This window comes from Cetorhinus maximus, chromosome 9 (assembly GCF_964194155.1).
Source record: "Cetorhinus maximus chromosome 9, sCetMax3.hap1.1, whole genome shotgun sequence".
NCBI lineage: Eukaryota > Metazoa > Chordata > Chondrichthyes > Lamniformes > Cetorhinidae > Cetorhinus > Cetorhinus maximus.
In genome coordinates this window covers 102072148-102086646 of record NC_135887.1, presented here as the reverse complement: position 1 = coordinate 102086646, position 14499 = coordinate 102072148, and the positions used below count along the sequence as shown (strand labels likewise).

Here is a 14499-nt window from a genome sequence, read left to right as displayed (position 1 = left end):
GAAACACTGTAAATGGGTCCAGGTATTCAAACCTGGGCATAGCTCCTTTTCTATACTGCTAATTGGTAGATGGAAAGATGGCAGACTGAGCTTTGCAGCTCCACAAGGCAATATTACAGGTTCCACCACTCTGGGATTGGGGGGGTGTCATGTCACATGATTTCCACTACTCCTCTCTGGCTTTGACAAAGGGTGGTTGCAGAGTACTTTGTCCTAGCAGACAAATTGGCTCTGGTTGGCCAGGCCTGGCTTATGAAATGTAGATGGCCTTTGTATAATTCCCTTTGAATTTGGTCTCTGCAGCCCACAGGGGTTGTTAGCACCTCTTCAGAGATAACAAGATGCAAGTTTCCACAATACTGCCAAATAGCCCCTTTTGTTCAGGGTCCCAGACAGACATAGCTTCAGCCTTTTTAAAAAGGGTCTTTGTCCAGTTTAAAAAAATAGAAATTAGCTGTGAGGATATATATATATACATTATAAAGCAATATACTGTGAGGACTTAGCCCCATTATAATGGTCAATGTTGTAATTTAAAAGCACAACAGCCAATTTTCACACAGCAATGTCCCATAAGAATATTATCATGACCAGATAATCTGTTTTAGTGATGCTGGTTGAGGGATAAGTATTGGCTAGGACACTGGTGGGGTGGTGGTTTGGGGGGTGGTGGGGGGGAATTCCCTGTTCTTCTTTGAAATAGTGCTATAGGATCTTTTATGTCCACCTGAAAGGCAGACAAGGCCTCAACTTAATATCTAGCTGAAAGATTAAACATTAAATTGAACTGAAGCTTAGAAAAAGTTGTGGTTGCATATCTCAAGATCAAAAAAAATTATGTGCAAAAACAAAAAAAGGATAGATAGAGGTTTGGCTAACTAATAGAAGACAGAGAGAGTTGGGATAAGGGGGGCATTTTCAGGATGACAACTGTTAACTAGTGGAGTATAATAGGGATGAGTGCTGGAGCCACAATTATTTACAATATATATTAATGATTTGGATGAGGGAAGTGAATATACTATCGCCAAGTTTGCAGATGACACAAAAATAGGTGGGAAGGCGAGCGATGAGGATGACATGAAGAGTCTACAGAGGGATGTAGGCAGGTTAAATGAGGAGGCAAAAACTTGGCACATGAATTATAATGTTGGAAAATGTGAGGTTATGCACTTTGGCAGGAAGAATAGAGGAGCTGAATATTATTTAAATGGAGAAAGACTACAGAAAGCTGCAGCACAGAAGGATGTGGGGGTCCTCGTGCATGAATTACAGAAAGCTAGCATACAATTTCAGCAGGTAATAGGGAATGCAAATGGAATGTTGGCCTTTATTTCAAAGGAAATGCAGGATAAAAATAGGGAAGTCTTGCTAAAACTATACAAGGCACTAGTTAGACCACACCTAGCATACTGTGAACAGTTTTGGTCCACTTATCTAAGCAAAGATATACTGGCATTGGAGGCAGTCCAGAGAAGATTCACTAGATTGATCCCGGGTATGGAGGGATTTTCTTATGAGGAGAGGTTGAGTAGATTGGGCCTGTACTCATTGGATTTCAGAAGAATCAAAGGCAACCTTATTGAAACATATAAGATAGAAAAGGTGTGTAAGAAAGGCAAGGTTACAGTGATCATGGGGGATTTCGATATGTAGGTAGACTGGGAAAATCAGGTTGGTAGTGGATCCCAAAAAAAGGAATTTGTGGAATGTCTACGAGATGACTTTTTGGAGCAGCTTGTGGTGGAGCCCACTAGGGAACAGCCAATTCTAGATTTAGTGACGTGTAATGAGGCAGATTTGATAAGGGAGTTTAAGGTGAAGGAACCCTTAGGAGGAAGTGACCATAATATGATGGAATATACCCTGCAATTTGAGAGGAAAAAGCTGGAATCAGATGTAACAGTTCTACAGTTGAATAAAGGCAACTACAGAGGCATGAGGGAGGAGCTGGCCAGAATTGACTGGGAGATGAGCCTAGCTGGAAAGACAGTGGAACAGCAATGGCAGGAGTTTTTGGGAGTAATTTGGGAGACACAGCAAAAATTCATCCCTAGGAAGAAGAAGCATACTAAAGGGAGGACGAGGCAGCCATGGCTGACAAGGGAAGTCAGGGACAGCATAAAAGCTAAAGAGAAAGCATACAATGCGGCGAAGAGTAGTGGGAAACCAGAGGATTGGGAAGCCTACAAAGACCAACAGATGAAAACTAAAAAAGAAATAAGGAGGGAGAAGATTAAATATGAGGGTAAACTATCCAGTAATATAAAAGAAGATTGCAAGAGTTTTTTTAGATATATAAAGGGTAAGAGAGAGGCAAAAGTGGACATTGGGCCGCTGGAAAATGACGCTGGAGAAGTAGTGGTGGGAAACAAAGAAATGGCGGAGGAACTGAATAGGTACTTTGCGTCGGTCTTCACAGTGGAAGACACGAGTGACATCCCCAAAGTTCAAGAGAGTCGGGGGGGGCAGAGGTGAGTATGGTGGCCATTACCAAGGAGAAGGTGCTAGCAAAACTGAAAGGTTTGAAGGTGGATAAATCACCTCAACCAGATGTTCTGAAGGAGATAGCTGAAGAGGTAGTGGAGGCGTTAGTGGTGATCTTTCAGGAATCACTGGAGTCAGGGAGGGTCCCAGAGGACTGGAAAATCACTAATGTAACCCCCCTGTTTAAGAAGGGAGTGAGGCAAAAGACGGGAAATTACAGGTCGATTAGCCTGACCTCAGTCGTTGGTAAGATTTTAGAGTCCATTATTAAGGATGAGATTTCAGAATACTTGGAAGTGCATGGTAAAATCGGGCAAAGTCAGCATGGTTTCATCAAGGGGAGGTCATGCCTGACAAATCTGTTAGAATTCTTTGAGGAGGTAACAAGTAGGTTAGACAAAGGAGTGCCAATGGATGTTATCTACTTGGACTTCCAGAAGGCCTTTGACAAGGTGCCACACAGGAGGCTGCTCAGTAATATAAGAGCCCATGGTGTTAGAGGCAAGATACTAGCATGGATAGAAGATTGGCTGTCTGGCAGGAGGCAGAGAGTGGGGATAAGGGGGTCCTTCTCAGGATGGCGGCCGGTGACTAGTGGAGTTCCGCAGGGGTCAGTGTTGGGACCACAACTTTTCACTTTATACATTAATGATCTAGATGAAGGAACTGAGGGCATCCTGGCTAAGTTTACAGATGATACAAAGATAGGTGGAGGGACAGGTAGTATTGAGGAGGCAGCAAGGCTGCAGAAGGATTTGGACAGGTTAGGAGAATGGGCAAATAAATGGCAGACGGAATACAACGTGGGGAAGTGTGAGGTCATGCACTTTGGTACGAAGAATAGAGGCATAGACTATTTTCTAAATGGAGAGAGAATTCAGAAATCTGGAGTGCAAAGGGACTTGGGAGTCCTAGTCCAGGATTCTCTTAAGGTTAACTTGCAGGTTGAGTAGGTAGTTAGGAAGGCAAATGCAATGTTGGCATTTATTTCGAGAGGACTAGAATATAAAAGCAGGGATGTGCTGCTGAGGCTTTATAAGGCTCTGGTCAGACCACATTTAGAATATTGTGAGCAATTTTGGGCCCCGTATATCAGGAAGGATGTGCTGGCCTTGGGGAGGGTCCAGAGGAGGTTCACGAGAACGATCCCAGGAATGAAAGGCTTAACATATGAGGAACGTTTGAGTACTCTGGGTCTATACTCGATGGAGTTTAGAAGGATATGGGGGGATCTGATTGAAACTTACAGAATACTGAAAGGCCTGGATAGAGTGGACGTGGGGAAGATGTTTCCATTGGTAGGAGAGACTAGGACCCGAGAGCACAGCCTCAGAATAAAGGGAAGACCTTTTGGAACAGAGGTCAGGAGAAACTTCTTTAGCCAGAGAGTGGTGAATCTATGGAATTCATTGCCACAGAAGGCTTTGGAGGCCAGGTCATTGGGTGTATTTAAGACCGAGATAGATAGGTTCTTAACTGGTAAGGGGATCAAAGGTTACGGGGAGAAGGCGGGAGAATGGGGTTGAGAAACTTACCAGCCATGATTGAATGGCAGAGCAGACTTGATGGGCCGAAGGCCTAATTTCTGCTCCTATGTCTTATGGTCTTATTCTTAGGGGGCTTGGCAGGGTAGATGCTGAGAGGTTGTTTCCCCTTGTGGGACAGTCTAGGACCAGAGGGCATAATCTCAGAGTAAGGGGTCACCCATTTAAGACAGAGATGAGGGGGAGTTTCTTCTCTCAGAGGGTAGTGAATCTGTGGAATTCTTTACCGCAGAGGGCTGTAGAGGCTAGGTCATTTAGTATATTCAAGGCTGAGATAGATAGATTTTTAATTAGTAAAGTAATCAAGGGTTATGGGGAAAAGGCAGGAAAGTGGAGTTGAGGACTATCAGATCAGCCATGAGCTCATTGATAGATGGAGCAGACTCGATGGGCTGAATGGCCTACTTCTGCTCCTACATCTTATGGTCTTAACAGGAAACCTAATTAATATTTATAAAGATATAATGACTTTGAAGGATGTATAGCATAGATTAACCAGAATACCAAGGCTAAAAGCATCACAATAGAAGAACAAGTTGCATTGTTTTCCGACAACAGAAGGCTGAGGGATGATCTAATTTTTTTAATTCTTTTATAGGATGTAGAAATTGCTGGTAAGACCAGCATTTGTTGCCCATCCCTAATTGCCCTTGAGGTGGTTGTGGTGAGCCACCTTCTTGTTGAACTGCTGCAATATGTTTGGTGCAGGTACACTCAGTGCTATTAGGAAGGAAGTTACAGGATTTTGATTCAGTAACAGTGAAGGAAGGCAATATAGCTCCAAGTCAGGATGATGTGTGGCTCGGAGGGGACCTTGCAGAAGGTGGTGGTCCCATGCATCTGCTGCCCTTGCCCTTGTAGAGTTTGCGGATTTAGAAGGTGCTGTCGAAGGACTCTTAGTGAGTTGTTGCAGTACATCAATTTAAGGTGTGTAAAATGACAAAAGGGTAGACAAAGAAGAACTATTTTCTCTGGCAGGGGAATCCATAACAGAAGGGCAAAATCTTATAATTTAAGGAAGGACAATCATGAGTGAACTCAGGAAGAATCTTTTCCACACAAAGGGTAGTGGAAATCTGGAACTCTCTTTCACAAAAAGCTGTGAATGCAGGATCAATTGAAACTTTGAATCTGAGATCAACATATATTTGTTCGGTAAGGGTGCCAAGAGAGATGGATTAAAGGCAGGCCAAACAGAGTGCGATACAGATCAGTTGTGACCTGATTGAACGGTGGATCAGATTTGAGGAATTGAATGATTTACTCAGAATATGTTTCTATTAACAGTTTACGACTCACACATAAAACCCAAAGACAAACAATGGCCAACTGAGCAAAAAGCAAAATTTATGCATTTTCCAATACAGCATATTTTGAACAGATATTATACAAGATGTGTCTCTTCTTATTGTGTTGTCAGCCACTAACTGTAGACAACAGCACATTTACTAATGGAAATCACTATTAATTTCATTTCATTTAAAATATTTATCTAAAAATAAACAGATAAATTTTGGATTGCTCCTGATCAAAAAGAAACTCAAAACTCTATATTAATTTGACTGCAAAACTAGTAACTTAAATTGTGCAGAAACGCTTTAGTAATCTCATTCAGTATGGATCGCAAATGAATAAGTACAAAGTAAATGACAAAGTGGTAACACGGTCCTTGACATTAATAACAAGTGAAGTTTGTTCATTTGGCAGCATTGTTCCATTTATCTTCTCAGCACAGTTTGAGTATGAGATTTAGAATGAGTCTATTAACCCGCCAAAACCCAACCTTTAACAAATAATTCAAGTTAATTTTAAAAGGTTTATTTGTAAGCTTGCTATCTTCTTGGTTTTTAATCTGAACATTTTCCACCAGAGACTTCCTGCATACCCTGATAGTGTAGTACAAAAGCCACCACCACCTCAACTTTTGGCAGCATTGCTACAGTTGGATCTTATGTTCCCTGAAGAAATTAAACATAAAATTGTGTGACTTACAGAAAATTGGTTTAAAAGTTTTGCAATGGTAAAACGTCTTGGAATATTACTTAAGCACAGTTTTACACCTACAAATAAGATACTGTGGCCCAATCTGCTATTTTAACTGCAGGCATGAATGGGGTGGGATGCAATGACTACTTCCCTGCTAAGCCAAACCTGGTGGGGGCTGGTTCAAGAGCCAAAACAGGAAGGCTTTGTTTCTTTATGGGCCCCGAGTGCTCATTTGGCCTTCACTAGGAAACTTTGGCCCTCCATTGGCCCGGGCTTCCTCTCTTCCCTCGACTACGCCCATGTAACCCCTTCACCACTTAACTGACTGAGACACCATTCGCACAGGTGCCCATAGCTGCTCCTCTCCACCAACCAGACAGTAAATTCCAGTTGTAAGTTAGGGGCCTGTATATGAAAATGAGGCTCAGTAGCTAAAATTTTCCAGATCACTTCTTGCTCACCTAGGCACCTCCCAGGGACTTGTCCTGTCCCACTATAAAATTAGAGCCACTGTGAAAAAAAGACATGTTTTGCCTCAATGGAAGAAACCTATTATATCTTGTCCTCCTGAGGTACGTGCCTCCTGGCATCCTCCAAAGGACCCACTGAGGCACTCATCACTACCTCCTCATGAGCAGGAACCCCAGCTGCCATCTCAGAAGCAGCAACAACCCCAACTGCCTCATCCTACTCTCCCACTGACCTTCCCGCCCGGTACAGCCACTGGACAATAATCTTGCCAATCTCCTTCTCATCCAACTCACCCCTCCTTGTGCCGACCCTGTGGATTTTTCCAACAGGTCAGCTATCACTGCCCCTCTCCACTTCTCCCTCTAGGATATCCTTTCACTTATTAACAAGGCTCTTACCATCCATAAGCTCATTGTGGGTGAATGAATCGTCATCATAGGCTAGACAGAAACCTAGCTGATGGGTGATGACACCTCTCTTCTAAATAAGCCTCTCTGCCTGGCTATACTTCCACCACTTGTCCCACCCAGGCCAGTGTTGTGGGGTGTGGCTCCTAACACAAAATCAGACCATGGTCTATTACTTTATCCTACTTTGAGCATCTCTCTCCTTTCAATTAAAATTGCTTTTTACAGCTCACCCAGATACTATGAAAATATTCTTATTGTTGATGCTTTCTTCCCTCAGCCTCTGCACCTAGCTACTTTTCATCCAATGATTTCAACCTCCCTCTTAACTTACCATGCTCTCTCTCCTCCTGAGATTACTGCCCTCCTATCCTCCTTTAATTTCTCCCTTAATATAAATTCCCCAACCCATAGTCACAGTCTCCAACCTTACCAGTTGCATCACTCAAACCACAAACCCTTCTCCCTCTCAACCCTCCCTTCTCTGGAAAAAGAATCTTTCCGAATTCACTTACAAGGGCTCTTTCAGAATCACAGCTGTTTTGCCTTTGGACCTCCATTCACCAAGACATTTCTGCAAGTACCGATGCATTCAACTGTACCCTCAACAACACCTTTGATGCTCTAGTTCCCATTAAAATTATTTTTTCTGATACTGACAGTAAGGCCCTCATCTCCGCTCACTTAAATCCAAGGGATGCAGACTTAAATAGATGTAGAAGACAACGGCTTTAGCATTTACCACCAGATCTGACTGGACCACAGGATAACGCTGGAATGCAAAGATATTCCTTGGTTTCTTTTCTCTACTATAAAACATCTTCATAAAACCCTCACTGTCTCCTCCATCCCAGTTCCCAACAACTCATTGATGTCTTGTCAACTGTGGGTAGATGGTGGCATAGTCACTGGACTAGCTACCCAAAGGCCCAGGTAAATGCTCTGGAGACATGAGTTCAAATCCCGCCACAGCAGCTGGTGGAATTTAAATTCAATTAATAAATCTGGAATACAAAGGTAGTCCCAACATTGGTCACTCGACACTATCATTGTTGTAAAAACCCATCAGTTTAATTAATGTCCTTTAGGAAAGGAAATCTGCCATCCTTAGTTGGTCTGGCCTACGTATGACTCCAGGCCCACAGCAAGAGGTTGACTCTTAACTGCTCTTAGTTCAAGGGCAATCAGGGATGGGTGACAAATGCTGGTCTTGCTAATGGAAGAATAAAATAATTTGAGACCATGCAATCTGCTGCCTCTTCTGCTTCCCTCCCTTCCCCTAGTCCACTGAGCCAAACTGCCTCTAAGGGTCTCCCTGCCCTAGTCTTGAACTTGCATCTTTCTCCAGTCACTCTCCTATCTTCCCTCATGACTTCTCTGTGCTTATCTTGTCCATGAGACCCATTTCCTGCTCATTCAATCCTATAACCACTAAACTGCTGACCATCTATCTTCTCTTTCTGGTCTCCATGTTAGCTGGTATTATTAATAGTTCGCTCTCCTCAGGCACTGTCACCTCTTCATAGAAAAATCCCTTGGCACCACCATCTTTGCAAACTAACGCCCCATCTTCAAACTCCCTCACTTTTCCAAAGTCCTTAAATGTATTGTTGCCTCCCAAATTTGTGTCCACCATTCAAGGAACTCCATGTTATTTCGCTCCAAACAAGTTTCCATCTTTGCCACAGATTTGAAATGGCTCTTATAGTCACAAATGGCATCCAAGATGACTGTGAAAAAGGTCAACTATCCCTCCTAATTCTTCTAAACCTATCTGCAGCCTTTAACACAGTCGACCATACCATCCTTCTGCAACACTTCTCCATTGTCTTCTAGTTGAATGAGACAAAATTCAATTGGTTCCATTCTTATCAATCCAGCTGTAACCTGAGAATCCCCTGCAACGGCTTCTCTTCTCGTTCCTCCACTGTTACCTCTGCTGAACCCGAGGATCAATTCTCTGAAACCCTTATCCATGCCACTGTTACCTTATTGCGATATACTCCTGGCTAGCCTCTCCCAGGTTATATCCTTAATAAACTTGAAGTCATTAAAAACTCTGCTGCTGTGTCTTAATTCACACCACATCCAATTCACTCATCACTCCTGCGCTCCCTGACCTACTTTGGTGCCCAGTTAAGCAACACCTCAATTTTAAAATTCTCATCCTTGTTTTCAAATTCCTACATGACCTCAAAGCTCCCTATCTCTGTAATATTTTCCAGCACTACAACCTTCTGAGATATCTGCAGTCCTCCAATTCTGGTCTTGAGCATTCCAACTTGAATTGCTTCAGCTGCCAAGCTCTGGAATTCCCTCCCTAAACATTTTTTTTCTTTCTTCCTTTAAGATGCACCTTAAAACTTACCTCTTTGACCTTGCTTTTGATTATCAGTCCTAATCTCTCCTTACATAATTTGATGTGAAACTTTGTTTGATAATATTCCTTTGAAATGTCTTGGGACATTTTACTACATTAACGGAGCTATATCAATACAAATTTTTGTTGTTGTTACTATCCTCTACATTCCTCAGTGTTCACTTCATTTCAGTGTTTCCTATCATCAGAAAACTTTGAAATGATGTTCTTATACCGAAGTCCAGGTCATTAATATATATCAGAAATAGTAATCACAATTCAGACTCCTTTGGAGCACCACAGTAAATTTCCTTCCAGTCTGAAAACCACAATTTACCAATGCACTCTGCTTTCTGTTCCTTCGCCAATTTAGTATCCACACTGCTCCCTTCATTTAATCCCATGGGCTTCATTTTTGTTAACAAGTCTATTAAGTTATACTTTGTCAAATGCATTTTGAAAATCCACATCAACTACATCACTCTGATCAACCCTCTTCATCAAAGTACTATGGAATTCTTTGGAATTTCATTCCTCATTAACAATAAACTTCACTTTAAACCAGCCTAGAGAGTTTGCTTTCTCCCCAACATGATCACACTACTAAATTCCATGAGAAACACATTAACCAGATAGGTTAATGAAGTTTAAAGCAAGAGTAAAAAGTAAATGTTATGTTATGCAGTTAAAAGCTAACAGTTAAACTCAACAGAGCAAATTAAGCACAAAGATGGTGTTAATAATTAAATATGAATTACTTAATAACTTTTGGATTATAGAACTTCATTTGTAAAATGCAGCTGAATACACATTAAAACGCAAATAGAAACCGACCATATTCAAATGATTAAAGGCATGTGAAAAAGAATTGTGTGGCCACACCGACGTAAAATGCAGTACAGTACAAAGCAACATTTATTGCAACTGGGAAAAAATATTCATTGCAATAGATATTATGTTGGAAGCTAAAAGAAAATATATCTGTACTTGCCTACTGGCACCCAAGGAGAGCAAATCGTAACAGGAAAACCTGTCTTATCAGGAATGCCAATACCTTTTCCTAGTCTGTGCTAAGTGCAAAAATGTAATGGGAATGGAAACCTTGTAGTCTTTTTTTTAAAACAGTACATCCCTAACTGTAATTAAAACAAGTGATGTCTGAAATAAGCTTGAAAGCACTGGTGACTTGGTAATTGTACTGAAACTGTCAATAGCAGAGATGGAACATTTAAAAATGACAGTGAGTAATCAAGGCAAATTGATAGAGATATGAAAGACTGCTGTATTTGCAGAACTGCTTAAAAAAGGTTGTTGTCCATAATTATGAAGTAGTTGAATAAAGAAAAACACAGGCATGAAGTAATTCCCACTACAATTGAACTTTTCCCTGTACTGCCTTCGTGTAAATTTATGAATGTTTGTGCACAACCAGAAATATACACTAAAATTACTTCTACATATTTATCTACTCTCAAACATGACTTTATCAAAGAAAATGTAAGCTATAATGCTTAATGTGTTATTTACACAAGAGTATGTTCTCTTAAGAATCCTTTGCTTCTTGCTGCTGCATTGCATGCTTGTTATATACTGGTCGTTTGCCGTTCTTTCATTTTTTTCCCTCCCTGCCGTTTCTATTCCCTACTCTCTGTTCCTGACTTTCAGTACCTTTTTCCTACTGTTTATGTCCAAGGTTCCTTATATTCCTCCTGCATACTTACCTCTCTGTCCCAATCATTGCTCACTCCAGCTTTCATAGAAATAATGAGGAAACTGCACCGAGATGGGGAAAATGCCAACCTCCCTTTCAATATGAAAGCAGTCCATTTTCACAATAGGAAATAGCTGATTGTACACCACAACGACATGGAATGCCCACCTATCAGTAACATTTCCGGATGCTGCTTTAAAAGTAGAAGCCAGCAAAATACAAACAGAATAAAGTGATACCTTTTAAAAGCATGCTGAACACAAAACATAATATGGAACAAGCTAAGGACAGACCTAGCTGCCAAAAATGGGCATCAATTAGGTACAGCAGATCATAAAAACTGTTTATGACCACAATCTGTAACCTTGTGGCCCAGCACTTTTCTCATTCTTCATTTTCCATGAAGTAAGTAGGCCAAGACTTCAATTGGCTATTTCAATGCAAAGTGTAGAAAGGCCAAGAGGAGCACCAAGTGTCCTTATTGCTCCAATGACATTTGCTCAACAATAATGTGAACGTATACAGTATCTTCAAGGTGGAAAAGTACATAAATGCTTCAGAGGCATATCAAAATGCTGAGGATAAGGAGGAGATATTAGGAGGGGTGACCAAAACTTAGTCAAAGAAATAGGTATTAAGGAGGAGAGGAGGTGGCAAGGCAAAAGGGTTTAGGGAAGGAATTCCAAAGTGTGGGTTCTAGGCAGCTGAAGAACAACAGGCTTGAGTCCATAAACTGTTCTAGGGAGAGGACTGTAAATCTGGGAAAGGCTACAATGACAGAGAAAGGCAAGGCAATGAAGAGATTTAGACATCAGAATCAGAAGATAACAACTTTGGTCGTCCCAATGCAGCTCATCCAAAACCGATGCCAGAAAGCAACCTGTCAACAAATGTGAGTGTTCTATTGCATGAGTTTGTAGAGGGAGAGGATTTCAGGGGTCAGGTGGTGAACCGCTCATCTCAGAGTGCCAAGTCCTGCCATGCATTTGAAGCCACAAAACTACAACGGCAATCTCCAACACCGAAACAAAGAGCTATAATGCTGTGGGAACACTATTCAGTCTAAGATCCCCTTTAAGCCTCATAGATGTTGGGTTAATATCTTTGAAATCCACTCCTAACACCATTGAGACAGCACTATTCCAAGGATTGTAGTAGTTCAAGGAGACGGTCTACCACACCTTCTCAGGCCAAGCAAAGATGGTTATTCAAGCAAAGATGGTTATTCAATGTGGCCTTGTCAGCATCACTCACATCCAAAGATCAAATAAAATATCGCGAAACAGTATAGATTTATGTGTGACTGCTGTAAATAGTCTGGAAGCTGATCAACTAACCGTTCCTCCCTCCTCCACCATCGCCGCACCTCTCCCACAAGTCAGGCAAAGCGCAACCAAGGAGAGTTGAATTGGATTGACACTCCCACAGTGAAGGAACAAGCCTTGGAAGGGACCTGCATTCAAAAGTAGAGAAAGACAAGATCATGTAAAACTACATATAGCCATGACAGGAGTAAGAGTCTCTTTACCGATATTCCATAACATTTACCTGCACTTGTTTTCTGTTCTGTTTCACCAGCACCGCCTAGGTTCCCACAGTTTTTGTGGTTCAGTCTTTCTGCCTCTCAGGTCAGAAGCTTAAATATCCCATGTACCTTTAAAACGCATTGACTTCACAGCAAGTTTCAATTAGACATAAAATAATCCATTAAAAATGTCGTGGCCATTTCCAAACTGAATAATCCATGAGAGGGAGTTGTTTGCAACTACCAAAGAAAGATTTCCTAGCTTAACTGGTTCGCTAAAGCTATTTGGAAGTCAAAAATAAAAGCCGATCTTCTGGAAAACTAGACATACTGGAGCCAGATAATCATTTCAGACCTTCCCCAATCTTAATTTTATATTTATATAAAACATGACGTATTAACAAATTTATACACAAAGTTAATTTTTCCACTTTCTACTAATGACAGTACCATGAAATCTGTCATGGAGTTAAGCTGACTCAAAGTATACACTATGCTCTCCGCAAATAGCAATAACCAAATCCAATTAACAACTTTAACATAAATGAAATGGAAGTGCCAAAAAATCCATTCCAAGATGATATCAATTGCTAAGGATTTCCTCCGGTCTTCTACCCCTCTGCTGCCATATCTTTGTTGCAAGTCCAGCAGAAATCCTATTGATGAACATATTCAGCAATTCTGCCAAATTTATGCTAAAGTTAATGTCACAGAGCCAGAGGTTCCCAATGAAATCGTCATCCAACAAATCCTGGTGAGATCCCAGTAAATCAGAACTGAACTACTGGTATAATTGTCCAAAAGGATAGCAAAACAAACCCAAGTGATTCATGCATCTTGCCTTACCTCAGTGCTATGTAAAATTATGAAAAAAAAGTGCCAGAAGTAAGCTTAAATATTATCTATATGATAATAACTGAGCAAGAAGCCAACAAGGATTCAGAAGGGAAAGATCTTGCTTGACCAACTTTCTTGATTTCTTTTTTAGAAATTGACATCCCAAGTGAATTGTGGAAAGATGATGCTGTATACATGACTTCATAAAAGCATCTGACAAAAACAAGAGGCTAATATATAGAACAATGGTTGGTTAAAGATAAAGCTATACAAAAATAAAACAAAACAATGGATTTCATTTCTAAAGGGATTGAATTGAAAAGCAGGAAAGTTAAGTTAAACATGTACAGTACCTTAGTTAGGCTACACTTGGAGCACTGAACAGTTCTGCTCCCCATTTAATAAAAAAGGATATAGAGGGTCAGAAGAAGGCACAAACAAGATTTACAAGAATAATACCAGAACTGAGAGGTTGCCGGAAAGATTGAACAAACTGAGACTCTTTTCTACAAAGAGAAGCTTGAGGAGTGACCCATTAGAAGGCGAGATTTTGAAAATGAAGTGTTATGCAAATGTATCAATCTGAATTCAAGATAGTAAACAATGCAAAATAAAGAATTCAACATGGTCTTATTATTTTTAGTTTTGTTCTCAATAGTATCAATATTTATATGGAAAAGTCTATTATTTCTAGAACCTGCTCCGAGTGTATGATTTTGAAAACTGAAATTTCCAGGAGAATATCATACACTTCTAACTACAGTTATGTAGCCCTTTATTTCAATCAATTACTAAATAAGTTATCAAAGGATACATAGTAACAAGGTTTTCCACTGTGGAGATTCCAAAGTACAATTCCCCAGATGAGTTGTTCACACAGGTTTTTTAACTGACAATTTGCATGATCTCATAGCAACCATATTGTTATGATGTTGCCTATTGCAGTACTAAGATGATTGCACAACTAACCAGTGCAGACTACAATTCTAGGTTTCCAGATATACAGGTGGGCCAACATGACAACACTATCACAGAACAGCATTTATAAATCAAAAGATGAACAATCTTTAAAGTGTTCCACAGAGTCATTGAATATTGTAACACAGATGGAAGCCATTAAACTATTTAAAACTACCAGGTTATTATGACACAGCCGATGGTAAAGGCTAAGT

The 14499-nt window shown here is 40.7% G+C and overlaps 1 protein-coding gene across 2 annotated transcripts in view; it reads right to left on the bottom strand.

The window, feature by feature from the left end:
• stk33 (serine/threonine kinase 33) overlaps positions 1–14499 on the bottom strand; it is a 135370-nt gene that overhangs the window by 90423 nt on the left and 30448 nt on the right. Inside the window, exon 2 of one of the 2 annotated variants that reach the window (XM_078549218.1) lies at positions 12303–12418. The exons of the other annotated variant lie outside the window; for it this stretch is intronic. The gene's annotated coding sequence lies outside the window, so the exon portion shown is untranslated. The remainder of the gene's footprint in view (positions 1–12302; positions 12419–14499) is intronic. 2 annotated transcript variants of the gene reach the window in all.